Raw genomic sequence first — 24,890 nt, forward strand, 5'->3', positions numbered from 1 at the left:
AGAGGGTGTGGAGAAAAGGGAACACTCTTGCACTGCTGGTGGGAATGTGAATTGGTACAGCCACTATGGAGAACAGTATGGAGGTTCCTTAAAAAACTACAAATAGAACTACCATATGACCCAGCAATCCCACTACTGGGCATATACACTGAGAAAACCATAATTCAAAAAGAGTCATGTACCAAAATGTTCATTACAGCTCTATTTACAATAGCCCGGAGATGGAAACAACCTAAGTGTCCGTCATCGGATGAATGGATAAAGAAGATGTGGCACATATATACAGTGGAATATTACTCAGCCATAAAAAGAAACGAAATTGAGCTATTTGTAATGAGGTGGATAGACCTAGGGTCTGTCATACAGAGTGAAGGAAGTCAGAAAGAAAAAGACAAATACTGTATGCTAATACATATATATGGAATTTAAGAAAAAAAAATGTCGTGAAGAACCTAGGAGTAAGACAGGAATAAAGACACAGACCTACTAGAGAATGGACTTGAGGTTATGGGGAGGGGGAAGGGTAAGCTGTGACAAAGTGAGAGAGACGCATGGACATATATTTATACACTACCAAAAGTAAGGTAGATAGCTGGTGGGAAGCAGCCGCATAGCACAGGGAGATCAGCTCGGTGCTTTGTGACGGCCTGGAGGGGTGGGATAGGGAGGGTGGGAGGGAGGGATACGCAAGAGAGAAGAGATATGGGAACATATGTATATGTATAACTGATTCACTTTGTTATAAAGCAGAAACTAACACACCACTGTAAAGCAATTATACACCAATAAAGATGAAAAAAAAATAGGTAGAGAGAAAGCTTTTTTCCCTACAATAAATGATAAAATTAGAAAATAAAAAAATTAAAAAAAAAAAGAAAACAAGTGGCTAAATTCTTTGGTAAGACTACTGAAGAAAAAAAGAGAGAAAATCAATTGCAAGAATGAAATGTGGAACATCACCTCAGATTCTGCAAGCACTGAAATGCTAAGAGGATGAAAGCCAATATCTTTATGGTAATATAGTTCAGACTTTAGATTCAGGCCCAGCTCCCCAGCCTTGAGGCAGGGCAAACTCTGCACAGTATAATTTACCCTCCAGTGGGCCCCACAGGATAAGGCAAGGCTGGGACTTCACTTGAAAACCCCCTTGGCTGTGCTCTTTTCCTTTCCCCTTCCCTATCTTGCTTCTCCCACTCCCTAACTGGATTCCACTGAAGATGCTTCCTGAATAAATCACTTGGATGTGAATCCTCATCTCAGCTCTGTCTCTCAGAACTCAAGCCAAGTAACTTCTAAGACTCTACACACATAAAATACTGATAAAAAAGTACTGTGACCCAAACATGACAAAATACTAGCATTAGTTAATTCTGGGTGGTGGATATATATGAATCTGTTATACTAGTCTCTGCATTTTTCTTTTTCTTTACATAGTTTTTTCCAATTAAAACAAAAAGTAAGCACTCCTGGGAGGCTATGGAGAGGGAGAATTTCTGAGGAATTCAAGTAGTGACAGCAAGTCATTTGCAGGGGAAATGTCTGCCTTCTCTACAATAACATTTAATGACGTAAGACAGGGCAGCAATCCCTAAATATTATAAAAAAAGAAAGAAAAGGAAGGAAGGAAGGAAGAAGGGGGGAAGGGAGGGAAGGAGGGAGGAAGGAAGGAAGGGAGGGAGGACAGAAGGAAGGAAGGAAGGAAGGAGGGGAGGAGGGAGGGCAGAAAGAAGTAAGCAAGGAAGGAAGGGACGACAGAAGGAAAGAAGGAGGGGAGGGAGGGAGGAAGGAAGGAAGGGAGGGAGGGAGGGAGGGAGGAAGGGAGGGAGGAAGAAAGAAAAAAAGAACCATCTAAGAATATTGTATTACACTCGTCCAAGACCTATTCAAGAATAAAGGCACTTTACCAACATTTAAACCTTTTGTGCATCAAAGGATGCTATTAACAGAATGAAAAGGGAATCCAAGAAAGGCAGGAAATATTTACAAATCATATATCATATAAGGGATTAATATCCAGAGGGCATAAAAATAAGTCAACAAACAAAAAAGAAACACCTCAATTAAAATTGGGCAAAGGACATGAATAGACATTTCTCCAAAGAAGATATAGAGATGTCCAATAAGCACGTGAAAAGATGCTCAACATCGCTAACCATTAGGAAAATGGAAATGAAAACCCACAATGTGATAACACTTCACACCCACCAGGTTGACTATTATTAAAAACAAACAAACAAACAAAAACAAGTGTTGAGGAAAATGTAGAGAAATTGGAACACTTATGCTTTGCTGATGAAAATGCAAAATGGTGCAGCCCCTGTGGAAAATAGTCTGATGGTTCCTAAACAAAAATATTAAATAGAATTACCATATGATCCAGTAATTCCATTTTGGGGTATAAATCCAAAAGAACTGAAAGCCGGGACTCAGACATTTGTTCACCCATGTTCACAGCAGCATTATTCAAAATAGCCAAAAGGTGGAAACAACCCAAATGTCCATCAACAGATGAATGGATAAACAAAATGTGATGCATACATACAATGGAATATGATTCAGGTCTAAAAAAGAATGAAATTCTCATACATGCCACAACATGGATGAAACTTGAAGCCCATTATACTAGTGAAATAAGTCAGACAAAAAAAGGACAAATACTGCCTGATTCCACTTACATTAGATACTTAGAGTACTCTAATTCATAGAGACAGAAAGTAGAATGGTGGTTGCCAGGGGCTGGGGGAGGGAAAATGGGGAACTATTCTTTAATGGGTACAGACTTTCAGTGTGGAAAGATAAAAAACGTTTGGAGAAGAATAGTGGTGATGTTTGCACAACAATATGAATGTACTTACTGCCTCTGAACTGTATACTTAAAAATGGTTAAGATGATACATTTTATATCATGTGTATTTTACATAAAATAGAAAGAATAAAGGCAACACTAACATTTTTAAATGTAGGAAAAAACATTCAGGAAATGGAGCCTTTCTTTAAAAAAACAGATGAAGAACTCTAACCAAGAGATGATTCAAAAATTTAAAAACAGAATTATAGAAGTCACATAAAAGGAATGAAGGTGCGTATTTAATCAATTCAAATACTGAACCATGAATAAACAACAGAAAATTAAGGTTGTAGAACAGAATATGTATTATATTAAATTAGTATGCATATGATAAAAATTGGGAGGTGAAAGAAGGAAAGTTGCAAGGAAGTCAAGAAATATTGACTAAAATTTAAACATGAAATTTGAAAACATAGTAACTCCAACCTCCAAATGTTTTTCATAATCTTTTGTCATATTCTAAGAGATATCTTTGAAGAAATAATTTATCATTATTCTGTGAAGGAACATTCATCCCAAGTTTGGCAAGTCTTTCAGTTTCACTTCATTTCCTTATTATCTATTAAATTCACAAAAATTAAATACTTTAATTATAAAATGGCATGAATCATGTGATGGCATTGTTATCGAATTATGTCAATTTATTTATCCTATCCAAAATCCTATTCATACATGTGTGTGAAAATGTCTAGAAATGCTCTTTACCAAATATGAACACTAGTTATTTCTAGAAAGTGAAATATAGGGTGATTTGTAGTTTTCTTTTTTTTAATGTTAATTATTTTTAACGTTAATTTATTTTTAATGTTAACAATTTAATGTTAACAATTATTTTTTATGTTAACAATTTTTTTAATGTTAATTATTCTGATAAATAAATAAATCCAACCTGCATCCAAAGAATTCATTCCACTGTGGCTTCAAACCCCAAGGCAATTCAGGGTCTCTCTGGTTAACGATTGCCAAGAAGCCTGCACTGGTGTCTGGTATTCCCGTGAGCAATATTTATGGAAACTGTCTCAGGGCATCTCAAGGCTGAGTGAACAAGGCCCACAGTCAGAGGCTATGGATTATTAACTTCCAGCCTTAGACATCTCAACAAATGTTCTAGAAGTGAGACAGGCTGGGACCTGGGACCTGGGACACTTTGCTGCAGTGCTGCAGTGCTTGTACCTGGACGAACATCTCCTAGAGCAACAAAATACCAAGAAACTATAAGGGACTAAAAATAACTGCGTGCATGCACAGTTGGGGCAAATTATGGACAACAAGATACAAAAAGACCAAAAAACCCAACCGGCACTTCTGAAGAGCTGGGAGCAAAAACAGGGTGTCACTAGCAAAAGCAGAGTGCTGTGCGTGCCCCCTGCACTCACCACCAGAGGGGTGGGCAAAACACCTAAGCCAACCCTCCAGCCCGACCCCTGGACATGCCCCTACCCTCACGCCATATAAGGAATCAGCCCGCCCCCCACATCAGGAAGCAAGCAAGGGAAACTGTTACTTGTTTTTGCTCCCTCCTGTGGCCGCAGGAGCCCCAATAAAGCCTTGAAGGAATACCTTGTCTGGCCTCTTATCAATTTCTATTGACTGGGGAAGGCCAAGTACCCTGGTCGCTAACAGAAGGATATTCCTCAGTTGGGTACTTTTATCTCCCAGGGGCATTTGGCAATGGGAACATTTTTGGTTGCTGCAGCTAGGGCAAGGAGGTTGCTACTAGCATCTAATGGATAGAGGCCAGGGATGCTATTAAACATCCTACACTACATAGGACAGCCCGCCACAACAAAGAATTATCTGAGCCAAAATGTCAACTGTGGCGAGGTTGAGAAACCCATTCGAGTAGGATGCATGTCCACACAACCCAGATTCTTTACTCTCATGATGACTTATACTGGTTAAAATGGAAAAAAAACACCTATTTTCTAAACCAACTTAACAACCAAGCATCATTAAAATACTCAAACTTCAGCTAGTCTTAACAATGCAAAATGCTTGACTTTCACTCCCCACATCGGAACAAAATAATACCCTGCATATGTATAATGCTTCTTACCATTTTAAAGCAGGTTCATGAAGATTACTTTATATATTTTCTTGCCCTACATCAAGAACCGCAAACTAGTCTTAAGGAGCTCCTAATTTCAACATAACTCAAACCATATTCAAAGCATTCGTATTTGAAAATCCACAGCAGACTTTTCTTTCCAAGGAAAAAATAAGCCTAGACTTTCACGTTTAATGATATCAAGTATTTAAAATGTTCGTTTTTGACTTTTCTCAGTGATTTACTTCCATCCATGGTTAGCCATTTCACATAGAAAAACACAGGTTTTGTGCCAACCGCTCATCAAGAATATTGCCCAGACCACATTTTAGGGGCACAGGCTTGAAACAAACTCCCACAAGAAGTATTGTTTGACAGTTACAAAAGTAAGTAATAAAAGAAGCCAGCATGTTGTTTTTATCTCGTGCCTCTCCTTCTGGGATTGGCTGGAGGTCTGCATGTCCTGAGCCACCTGTGGTCACCCCAGGTAAAGAGAGAAAACAGAGACATTCTGCATATCTGAGATTGGTGGCCCTGTGACTGGAAGAGGTGACAGCAAACTCCTAATTCCTTCACTAAAAATGGTAAGGAGAGTCTCCCTAGTTGGATAACAATGGCCTTGTGTAGGTCACTGCTAAATGGTTGAGGGTTGGATCCACTGAATTTTCATGAACATTAGCCAGAGTTTGGGCAGGTTTAGCAAAGTTAAAATTTTTTCGCCCACTCAACAACATTCACCAAGTCCAATTTAGTCACTGCCCTCAAGAAGATTCATCTAGTTGGAAGATAAAACACATACACATACACACACATATATGGATTTATAATACAATCTTACATTAAATCAATCATTTATTTGATTTGATCGTGTATTTAATTAACTTTAAAAATATCCAGTGGGAATTTTTAATAATAGAACTTAAACTTTCAGAATCACCAGAGACAATGAACTCAAGCAAAATACGATCTGTAGAGCAAAGTACCAAAAATAAAGAAACATATCCCAGATTTTGGCTGTACCCAAATCTATGAACATGATAAAGAAATAAACCAAAAGTAACAGAAATGAGAGTAAGTATAAACAAAACAGGGCATTTTCTTTTCAGCATTTTTATTTCTTTATATCCTATGTCATTGATTCCGTTTTCTACAATTTGAATTTTGTTCTTTGCTGCTTCTAATGCTATCGAAATCCCGCTGTTGCATCATCTGTTTACATTCTTTCCTTAGCTTTTAAGCCCTTTTATCATCTCATTTTGTGTTTTCATACACTCAATGTTTCCTTCAATTTTATCAATAGCCAAAGCAAATGTTAAACTATTTGTTTCCTGCAATAAATTACCTTCTAAGTATTCCTACTTTAGAATATAGTTTTGTGTTATGATGCAGAATCTTTCCACATTTCTCATGTTATTATTATTGATTTTTACTCATTGTACAAGGAAAAATCTATTCTCGGCTGGTGTTGCCTCAGAAAGTTCTGGGGCAGATTCTTGTTGTATGGACAGATTCTCACTTCTTACCTGGACACTACAGGCAAATTTCTTACACCTACGCTTGGGTGATACATGAGAAGTACGTAGTGAATCAAGACTAAAAGTGATCCCAAAGAAAGAATATCACCTCTGCATCACATTAGTTACAGTTACCAAGATATGGAAGCAGCCTAAGTGTTCATCAACAGATGAATGGATAAAGAAGAACGATAAAGAAGATACCATATATATATATAAAATGGAACACATTTATGTATGTATATAATGGAACACTACTCAGTCATATAAAGGAATGAAATTTTGCCATTTGCAGCAAGGTGGATGGACTTGGAAGGCATTATGCCAAGTGCAATAAGTCAGACAGAGAAAGACAAATACTGTATGATATCACTTACATGCGGAATCTAAAAAATACAACAAACTAGTGAATATAACAAAAAAGCAGCAGACCCACAGCTATAGAGAACAAGTGGTGATTACCAGTGAGGGGGAGGGGCAATATAGGGGTGGGGAGTGGGAGGCACAAAGTATTGGGTGTAAGACAGGCTTAAGGATGTATTCTATAACATGGAATATTGCCAATATTTTGTAATAACTGTAAATGGAAAGTAACCTTTAAAATTGTAGAATTTTTTTAAATTAAAAACCTTTAAACGTAAAAAAAAAAAAAAAATACCAGTCTCCACACCATATCAAGTGAACCTCCTGGCACAGCTGCTCACCTTCTTAGAAAGGACCCGAACATGTTGGGGAAAATCTACATCAGAGAAAGGTACACATACCCACAGGTTTATGTTTGGTGTGGCTCCTTTTGTGCTTGATTTACCTGGACCAGGAGCTTCCGAATATTAACGCACAACAGCCAGCAAGGTTCCAAGAGGAATCACATCTGTCTCCCTGTCATTTTAGACTTTATTTCAAGGCCACTTTAAATTGGATTCTGCTTCTAACCTGCTGGATGACCCCCAACACCTGGGTAAGTCAGTATATTAGTTTTTCCCTCTTTCCCATAATAATATAAAACGCCAAAATTTTAATGATCTTGAGGTTGCATTCATCAATGACTCAAAGATACAATCCAACCTCACCTAGTCACCTTAGTCCTTCAGTTCTCAGCTCAGTTGTCACTTCCTCAGAGGAACCTTACCTGACTTCAGTCTGTAATTACAGAGCAAACCATGTGATTATCTGATTAATGTCTGTCTCATCAACTAGACTGTAAGCTCCATAAAGTTTGGTATTTGATCTGGTTTCATCTGCCAGTGTATCTCCAGAACTTAGCATGGTACCTGACATACAAGAGGCACTTAATGAGAGTATTTACTAAATGAAGGCGTGAATTAATAATTTAGTTAATAAACAAACAGGTGCATAAAGTTTCAATCATAAATGTATTTGGATAAAAAGTCATGTTTTGAGACAATAAATCAGGGAATTAAAATTTCTCCAATACAGAAAAATTTCTCTATGAAACATTTTGAAGGAGAAGTGGGCCAGAGCCCTGACCGGTGAATTTATCTCTTTTGTTTATTGTCTGACGTTTATCCTTCTCTAAAATAGCTGTTGATTCTGGTCACAACACTAAGGTATGCCGCAGAATCCACAAGGGAGAAAGAAACATATCCTACCCACGTTCTCACCAAGAATGGGCTCAGACTGGTTCGTTTCTTTATTGCCAGTGTTAATACTCTTTTCATGACTAAGCAGGAGCTTAAGGAAAGCTAATTCAGTTTTCTGTGGAGCTGGGTTGAGTTAGCAGATACGTTCATTGTAATTGATTACGAAACAAAACCCTCAGGCTTGTAATAGCTGATACCTGATTCTGGTTCAGCTTAAATCCATAATCCACTGGCTTCAAAATTTGTGTGGAAATATGGGGATTTGCAAGGCCATGAAAGAGGAGGAACCAATTAACATACAAACATCCAAACCGAAGCTTCCAGAAGTCTGGTTTTACACTAAACGAGCCTTCAACATCTTTCCCAAGGATACAATGAAGGAACACAAATGAATATCGATAATTTAACGTGGAATCACAAAGTGTTAGAGCTGGAAAAGGACCCTCAGGCTTATTACTTTTACAGATGGTAAAACAAAGGCCCAAGTGGAAAAGCTGCACAGTCAATCCAGTGACAGAGGGCTTGGATGAGAATTCGGTTATTTCCTCTTGCAACCCAGGACGCTTGCTCACTAAGCACAAAGCTCACTCTCATGAATTGCTAGTCTACCGCCATCTTCCCATCTTTTACCTTCTCCACTCTTCATCCTAAACATCTAAGCCAGATGCGTCCCTTTAAAGCATCATTTCACATCTGTCACACCCACTCACTGCTCAAACTATTTGGTACCCACTACCCACATTTTTTGTCCTACTACCCACAGGACAAAATCCAAAGTCTTCAGCTCGGCCATCACGACCCTCCCCTTCTGCCTTCCACCGGCATCCCCATATTACCTCCCTCTATGCTTCCACATGTAACAGCCACTACAGTTCAACTGTTCTGGTCATCACTGATCATCACGCTGGCTACGCATACATTTGCTGATGCCATTCTCCCTATGGTGACACGTTGATGGCTGCCCAGAATCCCTGTCAGCGAACTCTTGGGACCTCAGCTGCAGGAGTATGCTATCAAAGAGCCTTCAACCTTCAGTCTTGGAATTGACTCAGTTACAGAAAAGCATCTCTCTTAGGGCCATGCCCCTATACAGGGGCAGTCCACATCCAATGAGTAATCAAAGAATTGATATAAAGTCCTGGCCACCTCGATCCAACTTGGGACAACTCTGAAAGCTTTACTTGCTCCAGAGTTCCTGGAGGTGGGTGGAAGCTGTGTTTGGGTCTGCATTACAGCTGAACTTCTTCTCCCTCTGCACTTCCTGCTTCCTTCCCTCTCTTCCATGGGTGTAAATCCCAAGGGAACTCCCAAATACACATCTTGCATCCTAAACTCCGCTCAGCGTCTGCTCCCCAGGAAACCCGACACACAACATTTCATCTCCAAAAATGCCTTCCTCCATTCTCTTTCAAGAATGGAGGCCACTCCTCTTCAGAAATTCTATAGCACGTATAGATCATTTCACTTATTTTACATTCATATGAACCACGGCACACCTTTAATTATATCCTAGGCACTTGAAGTTGAAAGCATCCACTATGTTTTACACCTGTTTGTATCCCTAAGAACTAGCACCATGGCATGTACACAGTGAGTGACCAACCCACAAAGACAATGTCAGTGATAATGAAGAGGTAGCAGATCTTGAGTGGACAATCCATTTGAACTCATGTGTCATTCTCCTTCCCCTACTTGACAAAATTCCCAGAGAGCAGAGTACTGCTATCCCCCTAGGCCTCTTAGGGCAGGCACTGAATAAATGTCCAACACAACTCTGATGCAGCACTCCCTTTAAAATGAAGGAGAATAAGTTTGCTTTTGTATTCTCAGACACGAGAGAGGAGGTTAGGGAAGGAGGAGACATGTTTTGCTTAAGGGGAATGACATATGAGGAATGTCATACAAGGTCTCTCTTCCAGGCCTAGAACACTCCAGAAGATGCTGAACAGACACTTGCTGAGAGCTGCCGCTCTGGTGCCAGGGAGTCTGGGTCCGCCAGATCTGATGACCGCCCCACCGCAAGCTGCCCTCATCCATCTAGAATGACCCATAGTCTGAAATAGGAGCCCCTTCTCCATCCTGGAAACAGCCAAGCAAAACTATTCCTTTTGTCTCCTTCTCCTGGAGAACAAAGGATGTTTGCGAGCCATGGGTTTGCTTTAATTAAAACAAAACTGGATCACAGTAACTCTTATGAAGTAGACAAAAAATAAACAAAAACCCATTATGAGCCGTCAGAGCCGAGGCTTGACTTTTGTGATATATGAGCATGTTCTGAAAAGGAAAGAGAAATCTCCTATCCTCCAGGAGAAATCTTAAAAGCTAACCTCAGAGAAAGTCCTCCAGCCAAGGTCACTGCCACTACTGCTCTGAAAATGGGAGAGGTATAGCAGGCAGCCTTCTCTTACATGCGCGGACAGATCTGGCCGGGTAGCTGACAGGAAATCTAACACGTGGGAAATGGAAAAAGTTACTGAAACCATTTCTCCTGCTGGGGCAGAAACAGTCTACAGTGGGGACAATACTACTGCCTTGAAGTGTCAAATAATGAAATGTTGTTTCAAGGCTCTTTCCAAGTGAGGAAAGAGGAAGTGAAAGATGAACAGCAGGGGAAAGCAAAACAGGAACAGGATGCAAGGGGAGAATCAGGGAAGCAGAAAACCTCAGGAATGGCCAGAAATGGCTCTTAGCTGACGGGGATTTCAGAGGCTTGCAGCAAGAGGGCAGCCCAGTACTTCCTTATAGAACTTAACTTCCAGATTGCACCTAGACCACATTCTGTGGGCAGTGTCCTTGGAAAGCCAGTCTAGACTGTCACTTCTGTGAGCTTTGGACATTTTCTTGGTGTCCAAACACAGATAAATTATGAGACAGTTCCAGTCCTTTCATTTTCCCCCAGAAAAATCCACAACAAAGCCTTGTCTTACTGAAAATTATTTATTCCATTGCATGTTAAGTAAGAAAAATTCCTATTTTACTTCACTTTTTTAAAAACTGAGAAATTACTTTAAACCTGAAGTGTACTGTTTTCACCTAAGGCTACTAGCTTCATCATGTAACCACCATTGTAAATATCATTCACATTACACAATGCCCTTCATAAAATGATCCTGGTTTACTAGATAAGAGTCAGGGGCATGGGCTTAAAAGTGAAATAGTACTGTCACACAAGAGCTGGTGGTTTTGGTCCAACTAGTTATCCTATCTCAATCTAAACTTGCCCATGGGTATAAATAGTGTCAGACACTAAGATTGACCCCCAATATCCACGTCCTCCTTCTTTTTTGCTAACAGAATCCCAAGTGGTCAACCATAATTCAATATGACTAAGCCTGTTCCCACTTTCCCAGCCTCCCTTGCATTCTGGGTGGCCATGTGACCCAGTTCTTGTCAATGACAGGTAAGGGGACATCTGCTCTGGGTGTTCTGGGCAAACACTGCTTTCTTGATTAATGGGACATCAGTGGTCCCATCCCTCTTCTCCCCTTCTTTCCTCTTTGGAGCTCAGTGTGGTATCTGAAGCTGCAATAACCATCTTGCAACAATAAGAGGAACAGCCAATGCACTGAGTACGGAGAACAGAAGAAAGGGAGCCTACATTTTCTATTGTGGCACTGAGCCACTGTACCAGTCCTATTTGTTTAAACAACTATTGGTGTGGTGTTATGTTCCTGGCAATCGAAAACCCTCATAACTGATAAAGGTTGTTGTGAAGATTAAAGAAAATACTCTATGAAAGTCTCTTGGTAAAGCATCTGTTACATCTTAGATTTGTCTGGCTTCAAAGCCTGCCCACTGCCATGAAAATTACATTTATCCGTAACATATATTGCCCAATGACACTAGATATATCAAGTGTCACTCTATGTACTTTTTGTTTCATTTATTAATGCAAATAATTTCATATAAGAAGCAAACACTCTCTTTTGACATTACACAAATGCCTTCCCTAGAAAGGCATATATAGGAAATCCCAAGCACTAAAATCTTGCTGACAAACCACTGATTGAAAATTAATGCTCAGAGACAACATTTACTTGAGTGTCCATGAGAGACACATATGGGATATCTAATGGAGGTGGAAAGAATTCTACTTTACACAGAGTGGGAATGGAGAAAATCATGGAATCTGAAGTATTCCAAAGTATGTAAATTTGAACAAAATATTTTTGGTGTCCTTGGCAAATATTAAATCATGAATGTGGTTTAATCTTTCTATGGCAGTGCTCTGTTTTTCTAGGATGATTAGAATGAACTGTGCTACATAAATGAACTTTCCACATGAAAAAAGTTGTTTACCCCTTTTGGTATTATTTGAATTAAAGAAATCTTTTCTTGTTAAATCCATTATTATTATAAACAGTATTATAATCCAGTATTATTATAAACATATTATTATAAACAGTAGTATAAACAGTAATTATTATTACACTAGATAGAAATAAAACACTTTTAATAACCTCATCCAATCTCCTCACACAACTATTATAAAGTTGGGTGTTATATTTTCAGGCTAGTGTTAGTTAGACACTAGTAACACATATCTACCTTTTAATTAGTTTCCCTTCCCCCAAACTATGACAGGCAGAGAGATTAGACTGTTGTAAACATTAAACTCATTACAAAAGTAGGTGTTTTTGTGCAGGGGAAAAAAATGAATATATCACTCAAAAGGCAAAGGAAAGCACACGTTTTAATAAATGTACTAAAATCAAAAGACATAAATGTTAGATTCCTGTTTTCACTCATGTAAATTCAAGGCAAATGGACACAATAGTAGAAGAAATAAAAATGGAATGATGAGGTAACAAACTCTTACCAAAAGGAAGATGATATACATAAAGTTAGATGTAAGGACAGTTGCAATACCATAGGAGAGTTAAAAAGTAAGTACAAGGGCTTCCCTGGTGGCGCAGTGGTTGAGAGTCTGCCTGCTGATGCAGGGGACACGGGTTCGTGCCCCGGCCCAGGAAGACCCCACATGCCGCGGAGCGGCTGGGCCCATGAGCCATGGCCGCTGAGCCTGCGCGTCCGGAGCCTGTGCTCCGCAACGGGAGAGGCCACAACAGTGAGAGGCCCGCGTACCGCAAAAAAAAAAAAAAAAAAAAGTAAGTAGAAGCAGCAACAAACAGAAGAGATAATTCATAAATAAAAATGCCATAAGGAGTAGAAAATTTTTAAAGCATTTCCCAGAATGCTGATGAAAAGGATAAGGAAATTCAAACAATGAGAGAGAAAATAATACATATGGAGATCAAAGAACAATGTTCTAACACATAACTTGTGTTTTTAATTGTAAAGAGGGAAACTTTTCTGAGCTGAAGTCAGATTGCCACACCAAGGTTGCAGAGGTTCATTTTAGGCAAAATCACTGAAAAGCACCACTCACATAAACACATCCAGGACAGTTGTCTGAAGTACAAAGATTTAGAACTAATCCTACAAGCTTCTAGACAGGAGAAACATACATGATTACAAACTAAGAAAAATCCTACTGGCCAAGAATTACTTTATTATTTTTATCTGTTATTCTACTTTGTTATTCCAAATTTTGTGTTATTCCTCATTTCTTTTTTGCTAAGGCTAACCAGAGGTTTATTCATTTTATTGCTGTTTTTTCCAAATAACCATGTTTAAATTTAGCCTTTCAAATGTTTTTAACTTCTAATTAACAAAATTCTGCTTTCACTTATATTAACTTTTCCTTCTGAATTCCTTAGGTGTATTTTGCTTTTCTAATGTCAGGAGTTGAATGTTTGTTTAGTTCCTTTCTATTCATTCTTTCTTACGAAGTTTCCTCTAATTACAGCTTAGGCTGTATGTTTTAACATAACACATTCTTTTTATTTTTCATTTTCATTATTTTCCAGATAACCTACAATCATGGATTTTATAATCTTTGATCAAGTAATTATTGGCTTAGGAAAGAGGCTTATTTCATTTTGAACATGACTGGACTTACTTAATTTCTACTTTTTATTACATATTTCTAGTTTTATTGCACTGTGATTAAAAAATGTAGTATATACTCTAATATGGGACATTTGCTGACTTTTCTTTGCGAGCTAGTATATTGTATTTTTGAACTGACCCCTGGGTTTTTTTTAAAAAGAAGACATGTTTTCTGTTTGGAAAGAATAGGGCTCAGTATACATCTATTAGATTAACTATGTTGAATATATTTCGATTTATATCACCTTGCTGATTTCACCTTTCACTTTCAATAGTTTTCGAGTTGATTTTCTCAAATGTTTAGATTGATCATAATTTCTTCAAATAATTATAGTTTTGTCTCTTCCTTTATAGTCTTTATACCACTTATTCTTCTTTTCTTATTGCATTGGCTAGGTATTCTCGTTTAATACTTAGTATTTTTATATGATTCTATTACGCCTTCCTTATTTCAATAAGATGTTTTAACACTAATAGGATGCTGGTTGACAATATTCACTAACATATTTTCCTTACAGTACTAGTGAACTGAAAAAAAATTTATTGGTATTCCATATTGAATACATCACATCCCTTTATGACAACTTTTGAGACAATTCCTCAGTCTGTTAATGACTAAATTTTTCATCTGATAATGACACAAATTTAAACTATTTTTTCACTCCTAGAAAAACTACACTTGATCATGATGTAGAAAAAACCCAAAAAAACAAAAAAACCCTCGTGGATTTCATTGATTAATATTTTATTTAGGATTTTAGCCTTTGGCTCATGAGATTAAAGTATAATCTCCTTCTCTGTGTTATCTTTGATATTTCAGTATTATACTAGCCTTTTAGAACATTTTCTATCTCTTTCTACACCCTAGAATAGTTTGTATTACATAGGAAATACATGTTTCCTTCAATGGTTGTTAGAATTCGTATAGAAAAATATGTTGATGACTTTAATAGATAACTGGCCACTGTTTCAACTTTTCCAATGGATATTGGTCTATTTATATTTTCTATTTTTTATTTTAGGAGTTTGAGTTTTAAGATTATCCATTGTATTCAATTTTTCAATTTTGTTATAAAATTATACATAGCAACTGCTCATAATTTATAATCCTTTTTATATCTGTGATTCTGTTTCTGATATTTATTTGTGTCTTCTTTAATTCTTAATCAGACTTGTCAGAAGTCAGTGTATCTTACTGGTTTTCTCAAAGGAAGAGTTTTTAGCTGTATTGATGAAGCATATTGTTTTGTGAATGTTACTCTTCTATTTCAACGTTTTTGCTCTTATCTTTACTTTCTTTGTGTTACTTTCACATCCTTTTATGTGTTTGAGTTGAACATGTGTTCATTTATTTATTTTTTTTAATAGATCTTTACTGGAGTATAATTGCTTCCCAATACTGTGTTAGTTTCTGTTGTACAACAAAGTGCATCAGCCATATGCATACATATATCCCCATATCCCCTCCTTCTTGAGTCTCCCTCCCATCCTCCCTATCCCACGTCTCTAGGTCATTGCAAAGCACCGAGGTGATCTCCCTGTGCTATGCTGCTGCTTCCCACTAGCTAACTATTTTATATTTGGTAGTGCATATATGTCGATGCTACTGTCACTTTGCCCCAGTTTCCCCCTCTCCCACCTTGTCCTCAAGTCCATTCTCTATGTCTACGTCTTTATTCCTGCCCTGCCACTAGGTCCATCAGTACCTTTTTTTTTTTAGATTCCATATGTATGTGTTAGCATACAGTATTTGTTTTTTCTCTTTGAAAAACAAACCCTCCTGCACTGTTGGTGGGAATGTAAATTTCTTTTTAAATTTAATTTTATTTATTTTTTTATACAGCAGGTCCTTATTAGTCATCAATTTTATACACATCAGTGTATACATGTCAATCCCAATCGCCCAATTCATCACACCCCCACACCCACCCCCCCGCCGCTTTTCCCCCTTTGTGTTCATTTATTTTTATTTTAAATCTTCCCTGCTTTTTAAGCCAAAACATTTCTCTCAGTACTGTTTTCACATGGGGGTTAATTTTTTAACTATAATTACCTGACCATTAGATATTCTACATCTTCCATGGTGCAGCTAATCATTGGGAGGACCTCAATGCCAGGATTGATAGAAAATCCAATGTAATCCCAGCAGGATTGCTAAAGAATAGAAGGACTGCTTTCCCCTATTATGGATACTAGATTATTATGCAAGATGATATGTTAGACAAACCTGAGGGAAATTTTTGCCAATATTGCTAATTTGTGCCTTAGCAATATAAAGTTTAGTCAATTTTGCATCTTCCTGTCCTAAGAATGCCTACTGCAGATCAAGTCAAAAGGGAATATTCCTCCCTTGTTCTCACAATATGCATAGCTTCCCCAAATCCCTTCTGCCAAGTAATTAGATCAAAGTAAGAGGGACTGAGGCACTTGCAAACTTTATTGGTAACCTCTTTCTAGGCAAAGACTCTTTCAAATTCTACTGTATGTCTTAAAGGTGAGGCTGCCTTCCGTCACCAGCAGAAGGCAATAACCCAAACCTGGTTTAATTTACTAAGAGTCCTTTGGTAGCTGGTTTGACAAACACTGCTCAGTAGCAAACAAACAAACAAACATTTAGGTTATTGAGATGGCAAAAAACATACATATGTTTTAGTTTATGAAAAATCTCTCATTGACCCCAAAAATGTCCTTATAAATCTTATAAGAAGACTCTTAATGGGAGAAGCTTCTGGAACATAATCATTCATATGAATCTGGTAAGCAGATTAAGGAAGCCCAACATTGAAATGCTTCTTTTTCAAAGTCAAATATCGTGATCTTTGTGGACTAAAAGCTACTTTTTTATAAAATCAGTAGCTTTTTCCATCTTATAGTAAGGAATATGTTTTTGCTCCTGAGAAACACTGTTAGTTTATTATCTTATGGACCCTGTGAATTGTGTAACTGATTGGGTTTATCCCTCCAAGTTTGCTGCTAGAAAGTTCAGAATTATCAATAAATATGTACCCCGTCCTCTCCTGTAGTAAGCATGTAGACCTGTATGGTGTGCATTTTTATTTTAGTCTTATTTCTGGCTATAACATATTTATTTTAGTCTTATTCTTGGCTATAACATATTTTATTTTAGTCTCATTCTTGGCTATAACATATGCCTTTATCCTTGTCTTTTCTTTGTCACCTATTTCTGGTTTATTTCATATCAGGTTTTCTATCTCTTTATGGGCTGCCTTGTTTAAAATTAGATATAATTTTTTAAAAATAAAAACCCTTATTCTGCAACATTTACATAGTGAGGCTGCCTGATACAGTTTTACTCCCCACTAGATATACACAATTACAGGTGAAGCTCAGAAAATAGCATACTCAGACCAGAAAACCAGTATGGGGAGTACAGGCTCCCCACTTTCTGGAGACATTCAGAGAGAAGCTGGACGACCTCATAACAGAGATGTAATATCAAACATGACACGTTTTGCCCTCCCTACCAGCATAGGAGAAGTTAGAGAAAAGATACTTCTACCATCTGCAGCCATCATTCCCTAGGTGAGATGAGAATTACCCAGGGGCAGGCTGCCCCTGATGCTTTCTGGGGTCTGAAAGCATCAGCTCCAACAGTGATTTGTGATTGCATGGTTTGGAGGAGAAATGTTCTAACTCCTTTGTGCCTTGGTGTGTTCATATCTATAAACCATGAGACTATTTGCTGAACATCTCTTCCTCCCAGAAATAGCTACACCTGTACCTGAGCTGGCAGGTATAAATGAGCAGAGGCAACTTGTCACAAAACAAGCACACAGGTGTTGTGATGCTGAAGAGTTACAGCAGTTTAGTCAAGGAACTACTATATGAACATCTCCATGGCCAGGGAACCTGGACTCCCATCCCTGGCTTTCCTAGCTCTGCCCTTGTTATGCCCATACTAACTTACTGACAGCTTGAGGATGACAAATAATTTAACTAACAGAATGGTTTTTTTTAGGCTATGATTCTTGCCCATGCCATTAATTATGGAATAATGTCTACAAATCCAAATTAGCGTAATAGGTCACTCAATAAAATCCTTACAATTGCTATAATCACTCAGATCACAAAAACTCAAAAGAGAATTCTTTTTTTTTCCTGCAAACTGCAAAATATATGTCAAAAACTTTTTCCCCTTTAAAGAACTCACACAGATGCACCATAAATTGTTGCCATAAAATTACTGTCTGGACTTAATATCGTTATGAGTTCATAGTCTATATTTTATAGTTAAACAGTTTCAAGCTGTAAAGCATTATTATAAAACAAAAAATATTAACAATTTTTGTTTCAGAGACTCACTATTCCGTTGACGCGAGGAGGCTCACCACACTTCCCTCCGGTCTGAATACCAACCTTTCATTAAATGTCCGCCTGCAATGTCTATTCCTCATATACCATTCCAGATGTCTATCCAGTGGGAAGGGGTCCCTGGGCCGTTTTGTGGTTGATGTCTGAGTTACCTTCCTGCTTTTACTGGGCACTAAGCCAAATAAATGATCTAAAGCATTCAAAATAGACGTCAAAATTAATAAATTTTACTCATATGAAATTCAGGATCATGCACCCTGTATTATGAAGTATGAATGCTGTCAACAAACTAGAGGAGATTTTTAAATAAAGTCATCCCCCTGTAAATTTAATCAGCACCATTTTCTCCAGACAGTGAGATAGCTTCCATCAGACAAAGCATAGCGAGTATGGCACAATCATTTGAAAGATTTGCACTAAAATGTAGCATGTTGCCAAGCAAGTTATTTTCCAAACCTCTAGACCCACGAACTTTCTCTGGTGAGTTAAAATGACATTAAATTCCACTCACATGTGCGCAACCCACAAAAATGCCAAAGGACAATGAACTTAGCACCGGCCCCAGAATTCCAATCACATTTAGAAGCTGTGACTCACAGTTTCTCTCCATCAAGGTCAGTACCTAACATGTAGGTACCACCTAAGTCCCTCACCCCCAGGAAGAGAACGTTCCTCTCTACTTCTTTGCTTTCCATCAACACCTCTACCATAGCATCACATTAGGATTACTTTTGACCATTTGCCTCCCCCGCTGGGCTACGAGCTAGCTGAAAACAGAAACTGTCTTGTTAGTCATTTTATCACCAACAGCTGCTGTATAGTAGGTGCTCAACTTGTTGGATTGAATAAAAGATCCAGTTCATTTTTGTTTAGGAGGGTTTAAGGAGACATTTTACATTACCTTCCCCATTTCAGTCTTGTGATTACACCCAGACAGTAAATTTAACGAAATGCTGAAAATGGAAATAATGTGGCAGGTCATAATGCCTGCCAGCTCAGGAATTCCTTAAAAGTGTGTTTCCCCAATACAATGCCGTATTGTGCTCTTTCCAAGGGCCATAATTTAGCCAACCCATTTGGACAGATTCTAATGAACCAAATGTCATGTATGACAATATCCATTACCTGTGCTCACTGCAGTCTGACAGCAATCACATTCAGAGAAACACTGTATCCTAAGCTGGCTATTTCTAAAGAAACATACCCCTTTAACAAACACAACGAAAGATAAACAGGAATGTGTGATGTTCTGATGAAAATCCAACCCGATCTAAGAAGCAGAAAGATAATCTAGCACAAATGAGGAAAATTCAACAAATTCTGTGAAATGTCAATGGAATAAAAATAACGGCTTTATGGAATATAACGAACTGGTTAAAACAGAGCTGAACATTGTTTATATAGCTTCTAATACAGTTCTACAGTATTTCTTGTAATTCACACTTATTATCGAGTGTAAAAGCAATAGCCCTGGTATACATTATTGCCAATTATTCAAACAGAATAGAATTTTCTTGGAAAATCCATTTTTAAGGAAGAACGTTGCTCCCAACCTGTTCCTTTAAATCCCAGTTTTACTCATATGTTTTGATCTGACAAACGAAGCATCTGTTAAATGGATAAAATATACAGAGATGACTCATTTATCTGACACCATTAGGGAAATGAGTGACTTTCCAGGTAAAGAAGGATGCCCTCCAGAGTATCATGTTTAGCTTAACTCTTTTTAAATGGAAAGCACACATCAAAGCCTTTAAATTAAGGACAATAATTTTACACCTTCTTGGTACTCAGCATTATTTCAGGGAATACCCATTACCATAAAAGCAATGGGTCAGTTTGTGTGATACTAACTGCTCCCAACCACTAAGCTTTTGAGCCCTCAAGGCTGGTTGTGAAACTGAGCTATGGTTTTTCAAACCCCAATCTCCATCCCAGCTTCTGACCCCCTTCTCCCTTCTTTCCCCTTTGCCATACAGAGTGACCTAGGCACCATTCTGAGGAGGATGCTCCAGCCTCAGTCCTTAGTTCACCATTCCAGGCTTCGGATAGCATTTCAGATTCAACTCTGCAGGCTTTATTCCTGGAGTTCCCACTTGGACAATGCATTGGTTTGGAACTTCCTAGGTGGCCAGTTCTCCTGGCCTTATCACTAGCACCTTCTCTGGGTAATCAGTACCTGCAAGTGACCCAGCACATTCTAAAATGTTCCATGTCATTTTTTTTATTATTATTTTCCTCTTACTGTACGCATTTTATTTAAAATTTTTATTTGTATTTTTATTGCATATATATAATATACAATATTTGTTATATATTTATAGTACATATATATATATAAAACAAAATTTACTATTTTAACCATTTTAAAGTGTACAGTTTTGTGGCATTAGGTACATTCATAATGTTGTGCAATTATCTCTATTTCCAGAACTTTTTCATCATCCAAACAGAAGCTCTATATCATTAAACAACTCCGTATTCCTCTCTCTGCCCAGCCCCCGGAAACTTCTATTCTACTTTCTGTCTCTATGAATTTGCCTGTTCTAGGTATCTCATATAAATGGAATTATACAATATTTATCCTTTTATGTCTGGATTATCTCAGCAAAGTGTTTTCAAGATTCAACCATATTGCAACACATATCAGAATTTCATTTTATTTTAACAGAAAAGTAAACAGAAATATAAAACTGAGATAAACCAGAGTTTCTTCCCCGTAAAACAAGAAGAAAACTTCCTCTTTTGCAATGGCACTGGAGAAAAATGAGGAAATAAAATCTTACAAACTTACGGAATGGTGGCAAAGCCATGGGAAACTTTAGGATAACAAGATAATGGGAACGTGTGGTCATCTTCCTGCAGTGTCCTTCCCTCTTCACACTCCCTGCATTCCTGGCTCTTTCTTCTCTACCTAACCTCCATCCGCGGCATTCCTCAGGCCTCAGGCCTGGGCTCCTATCCCCTACTCTACCCTCATCTGTTCCTGTATCTTTATTTTTTTTTTAATTTAATTTATTTATTTTTTATACAGCAGGTTCTTATTAGTTATCTAGTTTATACATATTAGTGTATACATGTCAATCCCAATCTCCCAATTCATCCCACCACTACCATCCCCCCCATGTCATTTTTAAACATCAGATTTTTAATGTCAGTTTTTAGATGTTATCCATCTCTTAAAGAAAAAAAATTAGGACCTACAGGTCAGATACCACACCACTAGGTTACCTGCTCTGTGACAATTCTGTTCCTCTGAAATTAATGCAAAAACCACAGACCTGGGTGGTCTTTTTCAAACTGAGATCCATAGAGGTCCAGTATTTTTGAATTTTCTATGCTGAGTTTCCACTGCAGATATAATCTAAAAAATTAATCTAAGCATGTTGAGGCTCATCTGAGGGTGGGGACACATTATAGCCAAATGATGTCCCTGTTCCCTTTTGTATTTACGTTGATGATTGTGTTCAAGCCGATGGATCACCCAAAGTGATTGGGTTTTCCTTTCAAGGAAATCTTTCTCAAACCAGGGTGCAAGGTTCTCAGGTTTTGAGTGTTAACTGCAAGGGAACATTTCTAGGGGGTTCTCTTCCTTTGTCAAACATGTCCAACCTCAATTTTTTATATCTTTTTAATCACAAAATTATTCTATTAAATGATTTAACATGAGCAACTTTAATGAGTAATGCAAATTACTGTTTCAAACTAACACTTTATTGATTAGTGTTTGTATTGACAGACAGGTATTCATGTTCACATTACAGTATGCATTTCACCCAAATGTAGAGGGAGGGGAATCAATGTGTGTGTGTTTGTGGAGGTGAAATTGAACACCTAAACATATGCATCCCCCAAGGCTGAATCCTGCAGACTTCTCTGCTCTGAAAAGTGAAAAAAGGAAAAGGTTTCCACAGGAAAATAAAGTTTCTCCATAGAAGACAAAAGTAAAGGTGAGGTCTTCTATCTCATTAGTGAAGTTCTTCAAAGAAAAACAAGAAGAGCAATGACCCATCAGACATAGAAGAAGGTGGTCGCTTATTAAATAAGTGTGAGTCTTGGACATCCATTCCCCAATCCTTTCCATTTATTAAAATTGCCCCCAACCTTCAGAGTATCCCAGTATTGGTAGCCACTCCCCCTGAGTGGTCCTTCATCACTATTTAAAAAGAATATTTATCATGTTTTAACGATCAAAGTATTATACTGTTATTTGCAGAAAACCTGGAAAATATATTTAAAAGAAAATTTGAAACATCCATAATTCTACAATCCAAAGATAACCACTGTTAACAGCTTGGGGTATTTCTTTCTTTTTTTTTTTTTTAACATCTTTATTGGAGTATAATTGCTTTACAATGGTATTGGGGTATTTCTTGTTGTTCTTCTTTCCGTCCACATATGAACAAAATTGGAGACTTGTATGATTTTGTGACCTAATCTTTCAACTTATGGATATAATATTAATGTGTCCCATGTTATTTTGAAAGTGTATATGTAATAAAAATTTTGTAATATTCCATCTTAGAAATCCCATAATTTACTCGACCATTTCTTCATGGTTTAATATTTCGATTGGTCCTGGTTTTCACATATTATAAACAATGATGAGATCAATGTACTTTTGCATAAACCTTTTTTTTAAACTTAAAATATTCCCTCAAGTAATTCTCAGAAAAGACATTAGCTGGATCTAAAAGTAAACATATTTTTGAGGTTCCTAATAAAGGTTGCAAAACTGCTTACCAAAGCATTGCGCTTATTATTATTCAATAGCATCACATAAGCCTAATCTTTCCCATCACAATCACCAGCACTGGGTTTTCATACTTTTTCTTTTTTTAAGTAAAGTTGGGGGGTGATGCTGTTTGGTCATTGCTTGGATTTACATTTTATTGATTATAAGGGAAGTTGAATCTTTCCATATGACTTAGTGGATCTTCTGCTTTCCTTTTAGAAGAATAAATTATTTTCCTTTACCATCTGTTTTCCTTAATTTTTCTTACAAAGTATTTTAAACAGTAAGCATTTTAACATAATTTGTATTATATATTTTCCTTTAACTTTTCATTTGAATGATTTTCAATAAATATACATTTTAAGCCTTCTAAGTAGTCAAAGTCACCAATACACTTCATTTTCCATTCATTGTGAGTTTCTCCATCACAAATTTGAGAAACATCTATTTTTACAGTCTTATTATACTTTTATGGTTTAATTTTTATTTAACTCTCCAGTCCATATGGAATTTACTTTGGCATATGGAAAAGACTTTTAACTTCCTCTAAATAGTTATCCAATTGTTCTAATACCACTTGTTGACTCTATTAAATGTTTACATTTACTGAAAGTATTTGAGGCTATATGTTTACTTCTCAATATAGATTATAGTTAATTATGATTTTTGAGATAGTATTCTCTTTTTTGTTATTTCCTACAAAGTGTGTAATTACACTTCTCATTTCCTCTTTGATAAATCATTGCTTTAGGAGAATATTTTTAAACTTCTAAGTGTTTATAGTTTTTTGGCTTAAAACATCTTTTCTTAACGTTTATTTGGATTACTTAGACTCAGAGAACATGGGCTATATTCATCTCCATATGTTCATTTTTTCTACATCTGCATTTCCTAAATTCTAAGATGCTGCTTCCCACTTTTTTTTTTAATCAGAATGCAATACAATCAACATAGATATTAGTGATATTTTTGGATTTTTTTCACAAAAGCTTTTAGTAAATCAAACATGTCTTATAGCATATATTTAATTTCTTCTTCTCTTCTACCTGATCTCTTCTGTCATTTGTGAGTACATAGGTTAGTTCTCTGAGATGTGTATAACATAGCTACAATCTCCTTCTCATCGATTTTATTTCCCTGTCCTTTTCCCCTGTTACTAAATTTCTGAAATCTGTTTTCACTGATTCAATTTTCTGCTGAATCCAGAATGCTTAATACCTCCTGCATCTTGATTTCCTTTGAAACTATGCTTTTCCTCTTTTTTAGTCTTTGTTCACCTCAGCCTGCTATGCCACCTGATGGTCTAAGTGAGTTTCAGAGAGGTAATGACTTAAAAACAAACCAGTCAGTGTGCTGTATTTCTTAGGTTTCTTGTTGCAAATCTATTTCGGAGGGAGGCAATATCTAAGAGTGTTAAGAGAATTGGAGGTTCCCTTTCTCTCAAACTGAAGAACATTTTTTTGCTTCTGTGACATCCCGTGCTTATACTTTTTTAGAGAGAGTAATCCATCTAGAATCAGATTAAAACCGAGCAGGAGTTAAACGATGGTATGTTGTGGTGGTGGGGAGGTCTCTCAGAGACCTGTAGGGAAAGACACCTTATTCACCCCAATACTTTACTAAGGAATCTCTGAGTCTGAGTCACCAGCAGGTGCATATGGGGCAAAATGACCGTGGGGTCCAACACCACTAAATGCTCATGAGCATTAGAGTATGCCAGGTATTTAATGATATTGATGATCAGATGAATTCTGGTGTGTGTTTGTTTGTTTTTGGCCTCACATCGCAGCATATGGGATCTTAGTTCCCTGACCAGGGATCAAACCCACGCCCCCTGCCAGAGTCTTAACCACTGGACCGC

At 37.3% G+C, this 24,890-nt stretch overlaps 1 protein-coding gene across 1 annotated transcript in view; it reads right to left on the reverse strand.

Moving 5' to 3' along the window:
- The window catches only part of ADAMTSL3 (ADAMTS like 3), a 370,467-nt gene that overhangs the window by 270,398 nt on the left and 75,179 nt on the right, over nt 1–24,890 (reverse strand). The gene's annotated exons all lie outside the window — the stretch shown is intronic.

Source organism: Delphinus delphis, chromosome 2 (genome assembly GCF_949987515.2).
Source record: "Delphinus delphis chromosome 2, mDelDel1.2, whole genome shotgun sequence".
Taxonomy (NCBI): domain Eukaryota; kingdom Metazoa; phylum Chordata; class Mammalia; order Artiodactyla; family Delphinidae; genus Delphinus; species Delphinus delphis.